The sequence below is a fragment of the Amphibalanus amphitrite genome, unplaced genomic scaffold (assembly GCF_019059575.1).
Source record: "Amphibalanus amphitrite isolate SeventyFive unplaced genomic scaffold, NRLGWU_Aamphi_draft 000207F_arrow, whole genome shotgun sequence".
In the NCBI taxonomy this organism is placed as follows: domain Eukaryota; kingdom Metazoa; phylum Arthropoda; class Thecostraca; order Balanomorpha; family Balanidae; genus Amphibalanus; species Amphibalanus amphitrite.
The window spans coordinates 273,182-291,268 of record NW_024881702.1 but is presented as its reverse complement, the minus strand read 5'-3'; the positions used below and the strand labels follow the sequence as shown (position 1 = coordinate 291,268).

The 18,087-nt window shown below is 46.8% G+C and overlaps 1 protein-coding gene across 1 annotated transcript in view; it reads right to left on the bottom strand.

Moving 5' to 3' along the window:
• Positions 1–17,734, bottom strand: part of LOC122385075 (excitatory amino acid transporter 1-like) — a 103,101-nt gene extending 85,367 nt beyond the window's left edge. The window contains exon 1 of the mRNA XM_043373070.1: positions 17,462–17,734. The gene's annotated coding sequence lies outside the window, so the exon portion shown is untranslated. The remainder of the gene's footprint in view (positions 1–17,461) is intronic.
• Between the last annotated feature and the right edge of the window lie 353 nt (positions 17,735–18,087).

Sequence of the window (18,087 nt, the reverse complement as noted above, 5' to 3'; positions counted from 1 at the left end):
ACCCTACACAGAGATCGGCCTCAGCTGAACCCTACACAGGGATCGGCCTCAGCTGAACCCTACACAGACATCGGCCTCAGCTGAACCCTACACGGAGATCGGAATTATCTGAACCCTACACAGACATCGGCCTCAGCTGAACCCTACACAGACATCGGCCTTAGCTGAACCCTACACAGACATCGGCCTCATCTGAACCCTACACAGACATCGGCCTCATCTGAACCCTACACAGAGATCGGCCTCAGCTGAACCCTACACAGACATCGGCCTCAGCTGAACCCTACACAGAGATCGGCCTCATCTGAACCCTACACAGAGATCGGAATTATCTGAACCCTACACAGAGATCGGCCTCATCTGAACCCTACACAGAGATCGGCCTCAGCTGAACCCTACACAGACATCGGCCTCATCTGAACCCTACACAGAGATCGGCCTCATCTGAACCCTACACAGAGATTGGCCTCAGCTGAACCCTACACAGACATCGGCCTCAGCTGAACCCTACACAGAGATCGGCCTCATCTGAACCCTACACAGAGATCGGAATTATCTGAACCCTACTCAGAGATCGGCCTCATCTGAACCCTACACAGAGATCGGCCTCATCTGAACCCTACACAGAGATCGGAATTATCTGAACCCTACACAGAGATCGGAATTATCTGAACCCTACACCGCCGGCGGCCACTCACCGCAGCGCCGCCGGCGAGCGGGCGGCAGGGGTCGATCCCTGCAGGGCGGCAGGGGTCGACCCCTGCAGGGCGGCAAAGGTCGACCCCCCAGGGCGCTGGGGGCCCACCCCTGCAGGGCGGCACCAGTCGACCCCTATAGGGCGGCTGCAAAGGTCACATTCCCAACCACAGGTCGGCTGAGGAAATGGAGTACACTCCAAGATACAGGTCGGTATGTCCGTTATAATTTCACTCTCAGTGCACTCGGTAGAAAGCAAAACAATAATAATTTAAACTTTTAGCTCAATTATCCATTCCTTCTCAAGTCTGTATCTATGAAACCATCGAAATCAGGCGTCATCTAATTTATCAGATATCTATTGGCTTATTTATCGAACGTGATCCTTCTCGAAATCTTTTTCAGCTGGCGGACAGCCGCATCGATCTGAGCCCCTGTGCCTCGGGAAGAGTCCCCATCGAATTTCAGGGACCATCGCAGAGATCCTGTCGCTCGCGGCGGCCACTGCCGTCCCCTCTACCGACGGCTCGCTCCGAGCGCGATCCAGGCAGCGGTCCGCGAGCAGCCGACGGTCGCCCACACCGCTCACCGCGACAACACGGCGACCTTTCCCCAGCAGCTGGACGAGCCGTCAGGGCGCGGCCCGCTCCCAGCTCCGCCGCTCCGCGACCCGCCGCCGACTGGTCGGCCAGTCGCCGTCGACGGGCGAGCCCCATCGGCCGCGACGCGACGCTGCTCGGGGCGATTAGGACGGGACGCGAGGGGATCGGTCGGACTCGACTCGGCCGGCCCGGAGCGCCGTGGAGCCGAGCGACCGGCAGCCGCAGCGGGCCGCCGACACTCCCAGCCACTGCACGCAGGCCGCCCGGGCACTGTGTGCAGCCCCCAGCACACTCACACACACAAACACAGGGAGAAAATCACGGGCTCTCTGAGAAAATCCATCAGTGAGGGGAGCCATGTTTGAAAGGGAAAACGAAGGCGCGTGAACGATACAGCAGTCACAAAAGGGATTCTTCACGGCGTCAGTTTCATCATGCCCGATCAGAACGATGCCTTCTATTTTTGTTGTGTTTTGTAGGGACACGCTCTTTTCGTCTAATGCAGAACCATGTCATGATAGGATGGGGTGTAGACATTGGAGTGTGAGAGTCCCCGACGGTGCGCCGCGGCGCCAGAGACCGCTCCGGTGGGACTGGACCATCCCGTTGGGGCACTGGCAGCCCGCCCTGTCAGCTGCCACTCAAACGGTTACCCCAGAGAGGGCGTGGAGCAATCAAAATCTTGTCCTCACCAACGGTTATCAGAGGCAGACATGTGTATGGATCCGAGTGATGGATCTATCTCAGTGGATCTCACGGCAAACGACAAACTAGGATCTATGATCCCGTTGGAACCCAAATAGAACATACAGGGTGAGCCATAAAGATTTACCCATCGATAAATTTACTTTATTTTCAAACGGGTTGGCGTAGGTATGCCATCTTTTGCATATATGTCGCAAATTTGTCTCCAATCCTGACAGTGTAGCTCATTTTGTATATGCTCGTCCAATGTCTCTGCTACGCTCCTGAAATGCGAGGTCGTCTTAACGCACATCCGCCGCTCCTGAAATTCAGGAATCACCACTGGGTGTTGGCTGCTGAACACTCCTTGGTCTAAAGAATGCTGGGCACAATTTATCGCCGACTTCAGCCCCACGGGCTTCACAAACTGAAATATCCTGAAAACCCGACTCTACCGAGTCCCTGAAACACCGCAAATGACATACGGTGCAGCATTGTTATAACATGGGTGATCGAGGAAAATCAGTGAAAAGACGGTGCGTCGGCCGCGTGCCATAGTGCTCTCGCGTCTCGGGCGCGTAACAAAAGAAGAATGCAAGCATACAGAAAACAGAGTACATTTATTAGTAAGGAGATGACGTTGTTATATGTATGTAAAAGATGACATAGCTATGTCAGCGCGCCTGGAAACAAAGTTAAATTTTCGATGGGTAAATCTTTATGGCTCACCCTGTACAGTCTGTCTTGAAAGTACCGCAGCATGGCGGGGTGGCGCTGGTGAGCCGGCGCAGCGGAGGGCGGTCAGGTTTGAGGGCCACTGGATCGCCTGACCCTGGGGGGGGGGGGAGGAGGGAGGAGAGGGATGGGCGCGAGTGAGCGGGCTCTCGGTGCTGCCGGCGGCAGACAAGGCGCTGTTTTATGAATACTTATACAGAGACACCAGCTAAGCGTAGTAATTCTTTTCCTGACATGAAACTTTTGATAAATGGAAATTGATGTTTCCCTTTCGAGCCTCGCCACACATTTACGTGTTACACATGTTATCCGCCAAGAGGGTAGTGGGTGCGGCCTCCGTCGTTTGGCTCAGATTAAGCAAAAAATTGTGTGCGTGGTTACGAGACACAGTGACTGGTAATTACTTTTAACATTCCCAGTATTGGCCGCTTTATGTATAGCGTCTACTGATGGAAATGGTCCGTATGACCCGCCTTACAGCCGTTCGGCTCCTGATCGGCCATGTAAAATGATCAGGTCGGCCCTGATCATTTCACCTGCTGGGACCTGATGTTTTCAATCACAAAATGCCTGGAAACGCGTAGATAATATGCGCTGACATGCATGGAATCGGCATCTTGGCCTGACATAGTATCGAGAAAGAGGTTACAGGTCAAAGGCCATTGGGTTCAGGGTCATATTTTTAGGGAAGATATAACATTGATCAATTCGAAGATATTGAAAGTTTTGTCGTGGTCGGTCGGTCGGTCGCTTTTTACGCGAATTATTCGTGAAAAAGCCGTGAGGGACGCATCGGTTTGAACTCCTCCTGTAAGTGTGAAGTTTAAGATCTCGGGTCGATCGCTGATCTCTCGAGCATTATTCAGTGCCGGCGAGCATTATAACTTTTCCTGAGGCTAGGACACTATAACGTAACCTGAGTGACCCGACCTTGGAAGATCTGGGTCTGATTCATTCCGCCATCACAACTGTTAAGAAAAGATTTAAAATCACTTATCAGGTATGGGTGGAGTAGGGTGGCACTAAAACGGGGCTAAAATTTCGTTTTGCGATTTTTCAACGGGACGGGCAGTCAATCTGTTCTACCACCCGAGAAAACGTTGTGTGTAAAATATTTTTGGAAAATATGTTTATTTAGAGGTAGCTCAACCAGGTCAAAGTTCACATTTTTGTGAAAAACAAAACTTTGCCGAAATTTTAATTTCCACGTGTATTTCTGATGTTCACAATGACATTGGACGCTGCCAAGACTTTATAGAAACGTTTCAGCACCTAAAGCTCAGATATATAGGTACATATGAGGCACATAATTCTTTTGAAGGTATGCATAACTTACTGCATAACTCCATGAAAAGAGAAAGCGGTATCATCCGTAATGAGCCAACACTTGTACACATCATTCGTCGGCTAGTCTTGCCTACTTAGAAGTTATGATCGCCTTGCGTATGTCAGAATGCTTGCGTCTTTGCTCCTCGACGACCTACAAGAGGAGCTGCTGTTAGTCTTTATCCTTCCTGGGGGTCAGATCGATTTCCTGGCCATCAAAAAAATGCCTCGTTCCGCGAAGTCGTAGAGGCGTGAAGAGACCTCATGTAGCACGTGGCGGCGTTGTAGAATGGCTTGACACCCCAAGGAATCAGATCCTTCAAGAGGAAGTCGGTATCCATACCGAGGATGCTGAAGAAGCTTGTGAAGCCAGTTGTGATATGACGAAGTCTGCCGTGGACTTGCTAGAGACTGAAGCTATAGTAAGTTCAACGTGGGCTCGACGGGGAGGGGGGGGGGGGGGGTTACTCGGCCCTCTCCTCTCGTAACGATGCAGCCATCTCACGTTTAGTAGCAGCGATCGTTATCTCCTTCACTAGAAGTTGAGGGCGACCAGCCTCTCATTTAGAGTGACGGCTGAAGGCAATGGTGGAAGCCAACACTATCGTCTCGGACACCAATTCGAACACCAATTCGTCCAATTCGTACTCCAGGAGGGACTTGAGGAAGTCGAGATCTTGCGCTGGTGCAGACGCCAGAAGCGGTGCATTGAATCGAGCCGAAAACTACGTTGTTACCACAAAGGTCACGATTTGTTGGAGGCTCTTCTTCTTAGACGTAGTGAGCCGGGATTGTGCTCGGAAGAGGTAAAACTTCATAGCGTAAATGGCATTGGTCAACCAGCACACAAGGGGCATATCAGGGCGAGCGAACTTCATACCTCGTTTCGGAGCACCACCGAGGACAGTGATGGCCAGCTCCAGCATCTCACGGTTGTCGCGTGAGTGCTGGCGGTCAAGGATATGCGACCGAACTGTGCAAGAGCATCACGCGGGTTGTGGAGGTGGGACATGTCACAGTTTTTGAAGGTTTATGGCTTCGTTCTATCTAGACGCCCACTTTTTATGGAAGCGCTTAAACAAAACAACGTCCGGGCCGCTGGACGGGCCGAGGCAGGCTGAAAGTGTTTTTATAGAACAAACTCGTAAATGTCGTGGCAAGTCAGGTGGAGCAAGTCCTGCTCAAGCCGCTGCTCAATGATCGTGCAGGCTCCTGCATTGAGGCCGGTGTTCGATGCACTTGTGTCAAAGCTGAGCGCTTTCACTCAATCCTTCAACTCTCACTCATCGAGGGATTCTAGAACAGCGTTTACTGCGGCCTGTCAATTTGAGCCTGGCTAGTGAAAAATGTTCTGAAAAGGCTAAGCAAAACAGTCAAATTATCTTTTTCACGTGCACATCTTCTCCCTGACATCACGAAGACACGGAGACCTGCCCTGTGGCCGTACACTGGCAGTGTCCCCCTGCGCATCAGTGACCGGGGATACATGAGCAAAGTAAATGCGTATTACAAACGGATCACAATACTTAGCGAAGAAAAACCATTCCTGATACGTATTTATTTGCTCATGTAACTCCACTAAGTGCCAGCAGTCTCGTGACCCTTCCCAACCATCGTAAGAGGAGAGAAGAGCTGAAGTTGCACGCCTGGCAGCGGGCTACCGTCACCGAACAAAATAAGCTAAACTACGCTGAACGGCCATTGGTTGAATCACGCATTGCGTCACAGCGCGTTTGCGGCGAGAAACACTGGGGTTATGAAACAAATAGGAAGGCATCTATCATTCATTTAAACGTGTTACAGCTCAAATATGACAATGATTGGAAAGGCGCGACACACATCTGAATCCCCGTTCACAATATACGTTTTCTCAATATGTACCAAGTATGACCCCATTGAGCTACCTCTAAATATAATTATTTTTTGATAAAATTTCATACAGATCATTTCTTCGTGAGGTAGAACAATATGGCTACCCGTCCCGGTCGAAATTAAAAAAGTCGAAATTAAGTGCCACCCTAGGGTGGAGGGATGTCGCAGCCCCGCCCCCCTCCAACGCAGCAGTGTGCAGAGAGCCTGCTTTGTTAAGTAATAAATCTAGCCAGCTACCTTGAAGCCGAAAATATAAAGAAAAGGGGTTCTGAGTCGCGACGGCGCTGTTCCGACTGCAACTCTAAATCTGACTTCGGCCGCACGGCTCCGACTCCGACTCTGACTCCGGACCAATGCACTGCCATAAGCTAAACGTATCACTTGCCGGTATAGGGATGGACGCAACTCTCCCGACTCTCGGACTGCTTTGGTAGCTAGACTCTGCAACATTTGTTGGAGTCTGCTAAAATTTTCAGCATCTTATGGAGGGAGAGGGAGAGAGAGAGGGAGAGAGAGAGAGAGAGAGAGAGAGAGAGAGAGAGAGAGAGAGAGAGACAGACAGACAGACAGAGAGACAGAGCGACAGAGCGACAGAGCGACAGAGCGACAGATAGACAGGGAGACAGGGAGACGGAGAGAGAGGGAGGGAGACGGAGAGAGAGGGAGGGAGAGAGACAGAGAGGGAGGGAGAGAGACAGAGAGGGAGGGAGAGAGAGGGAGGGAAAGAGAGGGAGGAAGAGAGGAGTTTTGATAGATCGTTAAACGAATAAAATTCACACTATACAGTCCTGTATGATCTCAACTCTCATCCTGAGCTGAACAGTGAACAGTGAGCACTCAGGAACTGAAAGATTAACCCTCGCCGGCACAGGCCATTTTGCGTCCTTCGACGGCACAAGGGGGATTGGTACGACCCCCCCCCCGTGTTTGGCCCCTGATCGAGCTGGAGCTTCGCAGAAAAAAACGAGCGTGTTGCCCGTCACGAGAGGAGGCCGATGATACCCAATTTTAAGGTCCTGGGTCATCGGGTGACCTTCCAGGTCAGGTCAATGACCCGAAAACCGGGAAAATCGGGACCTGTTAGAAAGTCTTAAAGTGTGGCTGCTATGTGGTTTTCCGGGGTGCTGATCACGAATATCTTGTTAGTTTTGATCAGAGATGATGTCTTTAAGCATTTAGACCAGGTCAGGTCAGGTCAACCGGTAGGGGTTGTGACGGGTATTCGTTATACGTGTCAACCGCCTCTGACAGCTTCGTAACATGTTACGAAGGCACCAAAACTACTTCGTAAATGTTCAAATGGTTGCTAATTCGAATTCAGCTCCAAAAACTAGCCTAGAAACATGTAAAACTCGAAAAAGTGAACCGAGGTAACCCGAGGTCACCAAAGGTCAACGACCTGACCTGACCTTCAGGTGACCTTGACACCCACCCTTATGTATGAGAGCAACATCAAATCACATGTTTGAACGTTTGAAACCACGAAAAGCTTGCAAACGCGCGGCTAATGCGAGCCGACATACGCCGAATCGCGATTCCGGCCAAACATGGTCTCGGAAAAGAGGTCACAGGTCAAAGGTCATTTGGGTCAGGGTCATGAAATTTTCAGGGTAGGTGTAAAATTGATCAATACGAGGATACTGAAAGTTTTGTCGCGATCGGCCGCTTTTTACGCGAGTTATTCGAGAAAAACCTTAGGGGGTGCATCAACCCCCCTGTGCCGGCGAGGGTTAATATGCCGCTACCTGTTAATACCCATTATCTCAGTGACCTCCCGCATAAATCCGCATAATTCGTGTTTGGTATACAATTATCAGTGATCGTATCCTCTACCTGGAAGTAGGCGCTACGGACAATTGCTTGGCCATTCGATCGTAAAAAGAAAATATTTGCCTGCAAGTTTTATGGATAGGAAACAATGGAGTATAATGGGCTAGTTATTTTGTGATGTTTTTATGTAGCAGCCACTGGTGGTCTATAGTTTGAATGTTCGAAACTTTTTTTTGGCATGATAGTGATTATACTTGTAACCAAGATTACTTTACTACTCCTTGTAATGAGATGGAAGAAAAGAAGACGAAAAACACCCTAGTGTAGGATTTGCTTTGGCTTCCTTTAGTTATGAGCAAAAGCCGCAAAAGGTTTCCATTCCATCTTACTTCCATTGGCTTTCGCTTTTCGTGTTTCAATCTCAACAAGGGTGGTGAGAATAGGATTTCTTTTTTATCTCGCATTAATAAATCCGAAACAAATTACCTTATCCTAAGTTACTGGATCAATCGATCAGCTTTTAACCCATAGTTCTGAGATTTTCACATTTATTCTGTTCCGTTCCATGATCGTAACTTGTTGTTCAATATGTGTCATGTTCTGATAACAATGCAAGCAGTCGCGCTCATCCTTTAGATTGGCTACGTCTGTCTTTTCGTCGAGAATAAAACGGTTCCAAGGGTGAACCGGCCACCGGGGGATCGGCCGGTCCGGTCAAGTTCTCCACTCGTGCTCGCGGACGGCCCGTGCCCCCCGGGCGACAGGCGCCGCAGCGGGGTGGAAAGAGTAAGGGAGAGCGGCACCCCACGCGACCTGCCCGGTCACTCTCTCCTGGCTCACTGCCGTCACGTGCTCTGGGGCTCTCAAACCACCGAGCTCCCGACCTTTAGTTCGCCGGGCCGCCGCAGCCCATGCTGCGGTACTTTCAAGACAGACTGTACACCCTGGATCTATGATCTCATAGGGTCTGACGACAAACTGAGAATAGCGATCCCGTTCCCGCACGGACATCCGAGTGGATCACACCATATGCGACCTGTTAAACCAGGTTTCCATGTGATTTTATGTCAATAAGTGCCACAAAACTATGAATTGTGGTGTGAATTCACGTAATATTCCTGAAAAGTGAAAGACAGCCTCTGCAAATTGACGACACATTTCTGCATATTCTCAACGCTGGCAGGTGTCGCATTCATTTTACTTTACTGGACAGTGAACTTGAAATGATAGAGTAATTACTTATATTGAAATTGTGACGCATTACACAGGTCTGCAAGGCGGCCAAATTGCCCCACTAGCAGGGTTATTTGGCCGGGGTGTGGGGCAATTTGGCCGGTGTTAGTTTGCGGTCGGGATTTTCTGTTATATTGCGAGTCAGCTTCAGATTCAGCAATGACGTGCATCCTATGACGCATTTGCCGCATTTTGGAGGTTGACTCAGGGGTCACAGGGGTCAAAATAGCCAAATTAGCGGCTCTAGATGCGAAGATAGTTTTTTACGAATAACTTTTGAAGTAATCAAGCTAGGCCAAAACTTCGAGTACCATCGTAATTCTCTCGTCAGTCCGCATCGAAACATATATGAGTTGACCTCGAGAAGTCAAGGTCGAAGGTTGGCCTCAGGTCGCTTGACCTCAAGGTCACGTGATTTCAAGGTCATCATGCATATCATTCGATGCGCCTTGGCGAGCTGAACAGAATGAGACCATTTGTGCGGCTGTACCATTTTTATGTAAGGATTTATTAGCAAAAAACGTTTGGTAATCTTTGATGACGTCACATGCTCTTACAGTTGACCAATCAGAAGTAAGGCATCAAAGTAGTCAAAGTTGATCATGAATCATGTCATTTATGGTACGATTGACCATGAAAACTCGGCCGTCCAAGTATAGTGACCATGAGTGCACCGGCCAAGTTGCCCCGCCAGTCCCGGCCAAATTACCCCATATTGCCATTCTGAAAATTATTGTCTATACCTAAAGTCATCACGGCTATAGGGGCATTCCATGTCAACCGGGACAGCCAAAATCGGCCACCTCTGCGATTTTGTTCAAACTTGGTATACTTATTGGCTATTGGGTGAAACCTCTGAGGGTGAAAGGATTTTGTCATATGCCCTCGGGCTACAGAGATACAAGTCGCTAAACTTCTGCTTTTTTAGCAGAATTGGACGTGTATTGCAATCTTGAAAGATCTATAGCTTCAACATTTTTGAAGCTATTAATGTCAAACAAACTGAAACGTGTACATAAGGAGTTATGCTAGTAACATTTGACAATTTTTACATTTTTTGGTGATTTTGAATTTATTTTATTTTGAATTAATTTCTTAAAATGTAATTTGTGAAAAATGGGTACCCTTCGATTTTGCTCAAATTTAGATATTGTCTTCCACTAGACGTAAGGCACACGTGCTGAGAAAATTAGAGTGGGCCAACGGTAACTTTGGATGGTATAGCAACAAGTAGTGCAACGTAGCACGGGCGGTGGAAGGGGCCGATTTCGCTAACTCCACCTGTTTATCGCCAATAACTCACGCCATAATTATCATATTAACGTCAAACTTTAAGTATCTGTCCAGAATCGAATTGCAAATCCTCCCGTGCAAGAAATAGGTAAATCGGTCCACAATTTTTCTAGTAATAGCGGTGTAAAGTCAAACATTCCTGCCGGAGCGGCTCGGCGGCCGGCGCCGGCCGTTGCCGCCTGAATGGTAGACTGTGCCGGCGCGGGACGGTTCAATCTTTGCACCGCGCTTCTTACCGCTGATTATGATCGATTCGTGTCAAATTTTGTGTGAAGGCTTAAAAATGTACAGGCAATCAAATGTTCAAATAAATACGAAAATCAACTGGTAAAATTAAATTTTTAGGGTGCAAACACAATATGTGACTATGACGTTTCCCGCGTCGGCCGATCCCCGCCTCTGCAGGCGACATCTTACTCTTAGCAAGCCACTAACTGCCAAATTTATGGTAAGATTAACTAGAGATTCTCATAACACTACAAATGTCGTATAAAGGAAGAAATAGGAAAATCGGCCAGTATCTCTTAGAGCTATGGGCGTATAAACGCAAGATAGTCACTATAGCAAATTTGATCACGTTTAACCTCATTTGATCTTGAATATAGGTATTGATCTAGGGCCATGAAATTGGCACACGATAAAGTTCCCCACCGCCCCAACTACAATGGGGTTGGGAACTCGATTTTTTAAGAATGCATGAAAATGATCAAACCATTTTCACAGAATTTATGGTGCATACCATTGCCTCATAAAATCAATATCCTGAGAGAAATGGGGGAAGAAAGATAGGAAACTTGTTTTGAAAAGTTCTTGAAAAAAGATGCTCTTGATGCTGTTACGTCACATGTCACCTTCTGCGGTTGACAATTAATGGCGCATCTGGCGCACCACAGATTACATGTTATATCAATGGGCGAAAGATGTTGTTTCTTTCACTTTGCCATTCGCGCTGTTTTTAACTTTAAATTATGCTAAAACATTTACGGATGAAATGTTCGGTGTCAAAAATTGATGTGTCTGCCGTGTACTATATTCCCACTTCCCACTTAACATTGAGCGCGTGATAAACATTTTATGTACCTCGAATTTTCAAATGATAAAGATGATGAATCGGAGGATGCTGAAAAGCAAAAGCTCATTCCAATATTTGGACTACTTTACGATTAAAATGTTTACATTCCTGTCATCTTAGGCCTGTTTCACTAACAAATAAAGTGTGTAATTACAAAGAAAAAACTTGAGTTTAAAAGAAATAATTACCAACATTTGAAATTTGGATTTCACGAAACCTTCGGGCATGAATTTTGAGTTTAAAATTTGCAAACTTTTTTACAAGAAAAAGTTTGCTAGAAAACACGGGAATCGCAAACTTTCTGTTTCACGAAGACCAGAAACTTGAAAGAAAACATCGTAATTACAAACCTGAAATTCCAGTGGTCCTGACATTCGGAATTTTGATACTTTTTGTGCAATGATGCAAAGCAATCAATTATCTAAAACAAATATGATATGCTGAGTCATTATATGCTCTTTTTCACTTAGCACATTCCCTACGAACCAGCTACGAGCAATAAATAAATATCGTCATGTTTTGTCATTCGCGCGCCATAATTGCATTCAACAGTCTTCTGCTGTCAAATGTTTTTTACGTGTTATCTCCATTCAATAATAAGATATTGTGAACTATCATTTATATCACTCAGAAACAGCATCATTATTTTTAATTTATTCCTGTAATTTCTGACATGAAAACTAGACATAGTTTGATAAAAAGAAGCAATATCTGTAACATGGTAAAGTTCTTGATTAAAAACAATTTTATTGTTTACAAGTTTATTTACCAACTCTTTTTATCGGAGGTGCCGCTGGTGATGAAGTTTAGTGAAACCCGATTTTACATAGTTTGCAAAAATACTTATGAATTGTAAAGTTCAAACACTTGTAATCGCAAGTTTTTAGTGAAACAGGCCTCATATTGATCATTTATTTGTTCTTTTTTTATGAAAATAACTTCAGGCGTTGAGAGCCGAGGTAATTTCTATCTACCGTGCCTTTAACTTACCAGCAACAGCAATCTATCTACGCCCTACGGTGGCAAGGGAGACTGTGAAAGAAGCGCAAGATGGATTCTAAACAATTCTTTTGTGATATACTGAAGGGCAAAGTGCAGAGAAGAGCGTACAAGTCCTGTTTTGTGCCAGGCTGTTGCAGTAGCACTTATGAAACTCCGAAAACGATCTTCGTTCATGTCCCGAACAACATTACCCTGAGGAGATGATCGTCTGCAATAGCAGGAAGAGCTGATGCAAGTACTTTGAAATCCACTATCAAGTCGGTGCTATTGTTGTAATGATCACTGTGAGGTGAGATATTTTGTGTAAGGGCTGAGTGTAATGCCCAGGAGATGACCTCCATTCGCCCCCTGACCGGTCAGGGTTATAAAATTTGAGTGGATGCCGGTTCGTTTGGGGTTCAGATGTCAATTGTATTTTGTTACTGTCAAACAATACATGTTATGCTGGCAGCGAATGTGTGTAACGTCGGTTTTCGAAACAGAAGTTAGAACTGTAACGGCAGAGTGCTTGCTGGTCTCATCGTAAGTATTGTAAGTGTTGTAAGGCGCAAAAGCATTGTCAATATTGTAAGTATTGTGAGCATTGATGTATGGTAGATATCACCTCACATGATCTCGGCTCAGATAACCCTCTCCGGTGTCCCTGTCAGTAAATGGCACCTGGATCATTACAGATCAGATAATTTGTCATTATTCTTAAAGAATTGGGTGGTTTTGACTCGTTTACTCGAGGTGCAGGTCGCATTTCAATACTTTTCCATAGGCTTGCAATGTAAAGGTCACGACTCTGACCTAACCTCAGGTCACAGATAAAAAATTCTGAGATATACAAACGACACATACTGCAGGTACTGTTTTGAAGACTTGATGAGAGGAAATAACTTCGTGAAAAACTCAAGCTCTGACGTGTTTGCAAACTTTTCTGAGGTGGGGTCAACAAACCCGCTCTGGTTACCTGACCTGACCTGACCCGGCATTTTTTTTTTTGCTGAGATGTGCGCAATGAGCATTAAGGAAAAGTCACCAAATATGAGCTTAATGTCTCGCGGCGTTTGGCAATTGTACAAGAAAATCCTGAAAGGTCTCCCCGTCCGAAATAGGGTTAATGTGTATATGAAGAGTTGCAGATGCCAAACATACCCAGATCTAAGACTGCAGTTCCCAGCGCCGCTGCAACGTTTTTAAAACAAACATACATAGGACATACAAACATGTTTATTTGCATCTGTTTTGGATAATAGCAACTCATGGCACCATCACTCGCGATAACTGTTAGGATTTGAGATATATTTTTATTTAGGCCATTAGTTTGGCTGTAATGTTCATTAATATTAGTTGGGCGGAGTTTGGTAGTTTTTTATTTAACTTGTGGTATGTTGTGCTGATTGCGGGTTGTTCAAACCTTTCAAATGTAAGGACCTTATTGAACCCAACCCTACCCCTACACTACCCTACATACGACTGGACGCTTTCCAAGCCCACAAGCATCACGACGCCGAGATGGAATGTAGCCGAGAAATCACCCTCGCCATCTGCTCTAGAGCTAATCGTGTGGGGCGGCGTGTGGGGCGCCGCTTAGCCTATGGGGGTGCACTTCTAGTGGTTGGGGGACGGGGGTGCACCTGCACCCCTTTCATATGGAAAGTTACTTCCCTGATTACAGCTCCCCGTATTGCACCTAGTCAGGGAACGGCCAGCAAACGAAGGAACTATTTCTGGATGACAGGCGAATAACCGTCCAAAGTGGCCAACAAAGCAGAGACAGAGGCAGCATCACATCTTCCATCAAAGAACTGGTTTCTGGCTTGGAAGATGAGCTCCATCTTTGCATCCGAGTCGGTGCTGTCAGGAATCAGCTGGTCTAATGGAGTGAGAGTAGTGAGACGACTAGCTATTGTATCAGAGCTGCCTGGTCTTCGTAGCATTTGCACCGATTCTTCTCGATCGGACTCTGAATTCTGTCCCTCCTGCGTATTACTTGAGGCATTGCTATATGTAGCTAAGTCTTTGGCAGAGTTTCATTATCCATGCTTTGCAAACAGTGCCATAACAACACAGTTAATTAATCACCAAGCTTCTTTGCAAGTTCCAATACAGTTGAATCGCACGCGATTTGAGTGCAAAAATCAAGAAAAGTGCCAACTTGTTCCCGTAAAATATTTTGAATATTGACCTAAAAAAAATGAGTAATTTCCAGATAAAATAACAGCGAAATCAGTTTTCGCTTGCCAATAAAACTCACAGATATTGAAGCTCCATTATTAAAGGAACATTTTAGTATATGCCATTCTTGATAAAACTTCTTAGCCACGCAATACCAGCGCAAAATAAAGAGACACTGAAAACACGACCAATCACTCCGATTTACCATAGGAAAATACATAGAAAATGTATGTCTCAACTGCGCCAAATATACAGACAGTTATATACCTACATGTGACGTCATGATTAGCCTGACCAATCAGAAGCAAGTTGTTTTCAGCCACAAATAATTAATTTCTGAACTAACTAGGCATTTTTATAACAAAGTGATTTTAAATTAAATCATTAAAAATTCTGAGCTTTTTTATTTTACCAAAACATACAGAGCATGCAGATAGGTCCCAACCCTATTCAAATTCCGTTTTTTATACCTTTTTTGGCTAAACTGGGCTTTTCTCCTCTAGCGCTGGGAGAGTCAGGTCAGGCGTATTTTCTTTTTGCAACCAAAGAGAGGCGCTGCCCGGAGAATGTCCTATTTCATCATTAAAGGGACACTCCCACCTTCAAAAAAGTTAATGAATTGGCACGAAAGTGATGTCGCTCGGATCAGAAAGAGCGAAAACGAATATCTACCAAATTTCATCGAAAAATATTCACCGGTTTTCAAGATATTAGACTTTTACTTTTGTTTACTTTTGGGATCTTCGCTGTTCCTAGCGACTTTATTTGAAAGTGCGGCATTTGTTGCGCGCAAAGCAGCATATACCACCGCGTGCTACCAAACGTTTTAGTAAAAGATTTAAAAATCGTTAGATCTCCGCTGACGTCACAAATTCTAAGGGGGCATACCAATGCACTAGCCCCTTAGAATCCGAAAACTGCAAGTTTGAAATTCCATATCTCCGAATTAAAGCATTTGTCGATGTTGTGAGTGCCCAAACCGGTATTTGCAGGCCATGGCCACCAATTTGGCTATCTCAACTCAAAACTAATGTTAAGGTGGGAGTGTCCCTTTAAAAAACTGGCTTACGATGACCAGCTATCTTCGTGGCTTAGTAGTAAGTGTGCCGAGTGTATCCACCTCGAAATCTAAAGGTCGCTGGCTCGCAGCGGGTCAGCCTGAAGTGTTTAATACGCATTTGTTTTTTCAAGTAGCATCTGGCCAGCCGGCAACTGTCGTGAGGGCTAAAATTCGTATCTAGGTAGCATTTGGCCAGTCGGCAACTGCCGTGAGGGCTGTACATATTTACGCGTGTTAGATTAGGTCAGGTCACGTCAGGTCAGGTTAGGTTTGCTTTGTTTTGGGGTAGAAAGAAGCATCTCCGGGTAGCGCCTCTCCTTGGTTGCTAAAACGAAACACGCGAGTGCCAGACATTACGAAGTCCAAAAGACAGTTACGTAGTCGTCGGCCCATTCTGAATTTTTTATATGATGTAGCTAATGTATAGGAGAATAAAATATGTAAAAATTAACAAAATCGAAGGGTACCCATTTTTCAGAAAATCAAAATTTATTTTTTTTGAATTTTAATTAAGTTCACTAATTAGTTAATTACGTCAATATTGTTATCCTCAAATTAAAGCCTGACCTATTCCCTCCATTTCACACTTTGTCTCGTGGTGATATGTCTAAAACTTCTATGGTTATGAGGCTTTAAAGATGATAATGTGCCTTGCCTAAGTCAATGTTTGATGACGTGTATCTCGGAAACGTGACGTCATATCTTGACAAAAATATGTCTCCTTTCTTTTCACATATAGATGAGCAGGTTCACAAAGTTTCGCAAAAATCGGAGGAAGTGAGGTTCAAAATGATCATTTTTTGTCCCACTTGACGTGGAATGCCCCTATACGGAATTAGATGAAATTGCTCTTGGAACTGCCGAACACCCCCAAGAATTGCGCTATAATGTCTGAATTCGTTTTTAGCCCAAAAACTACATGTTATACAACTTTGTAAATAGAAGCAAAAGTTACCATTTTCTAATAAAGTTAACGTTTTATTAATTTTGAATAAAACTACGAGGGGCAGAGTTTTGACATTTTTCCTCCAGTTATTTCTACCCATAACAAATGAATAGAGACTAGAGTTATTTCACTCACTTTTTATTAGACATCGTACAGGTGGGGGCGGCCAATTTACACCACCGGCCAAATTACCCCACTCTCCCCTAGCAGTCTAGGTAAATACCATCATTTAATATAACATTTGTCAATTTAACAAATACATAGGCATTTATAGCTGCATGAATCCTGGGTAGTCACAGGACGCGGTACGAGGCGATAAAAGTAAACAGTGGCCGCCCGGCGGCCAGGTACGATTGTATCTGTCATGGTGAGCTCACCCGAGCACGCAAGCCTGACGAATCGAGGCCAGCAGACGGGCGAAACAGACAAAGCCCGAGTCGGTGTCGATCGCTTCGACGGGCAAAAACAAGAGTCTACCCGGACATCGTAGTAGTTTCTACAGGACATAGTGCAGTCCCACATTGACATAGCTCGATTATGAGTTGAGTCGCTGTTATGAGACGTCGTTCTGCAACCAGCAGACTGTCGGGCGATAGAGGGCCTTCTCAGATGCGGTGGCGCGGCTCGACGTGACGGCGCACTGTGTGAATCGGCACCGAACGCGGCCGGCGGGCCGCGAGCGCGACCCCGATCCGACCCGCCGCGGCTGGACCCGGTACCAACCTGAACCGGCCTGCCTGATCTCAAACAGGCCCTACGTCCCTATTCATGGCATAAAGTAGCATGTATGATGACACATGTTAGCAAATAAGCATAAGAATCAACGAAAAGATTCCAGGGTAGGTACGTCAATATACGATGGACGGAAATACGCAATATCACTCTTTAGAATTTGATAGCTCCGTTTTATGTAACTGAATTCGGCCAGTGCTGCTGAATCCTATTAACGACATTTAAAACATTGTGCCTGCAGGTGCCGCCCGACTCTGCCCCGGCCCCGCTCCCACCTGATCCCTCGGTGGACGCGCTGCTCTCGGCTGCTCCGGTCGGTGCCGTTCCGGGACCGTCCCGCCGCGCTCCACACCGGCCACCACCGAGCACTGCGCCGCCGGCGGCGGACCGCGCCGCCCAGCGCTGCTAGAGGCCGAGGCCGCGGCGGCACCTGCTCGGCAGAGGGCACCACCGCCGGCCGACACAGGCAGACGGGACCAAACGCACCCCTGGCGCCGCGCCCGGGCCGCGCGGCGACCTGTCCCGCGCCGCGCCGAGCCGTGCGCTCCGGCGGCGACACGCCCAGCCGACAGGGCGGGGGGCTGCGTGCCATTTTGGTCGGCTGGCCGCACGGACCGGCGGGCCGAATGTCGGACGCTGTTGCGCCCGGTCAGCGACTATCGACTGTCGCGCCGGCCGATTACAGGTCAGCAGCTGGAGCTGCTCGGAGACTGCGGCGTGTGCCAGGAAGCTAGAGCGGACGACACACCTCAGGGGCTCTGTGGTCGGCTGGCTGCCTTCACGGGTGCCAGTGGCGAAAAGAAAACTTCCGGTCTCAGCAGCCCAACCGTCCCCCTTATGAACTTCTCTGAACCCACGTCCCCCCTGCGAGCCTTCCCGATTCCACGGTTTCCCTGCGGAC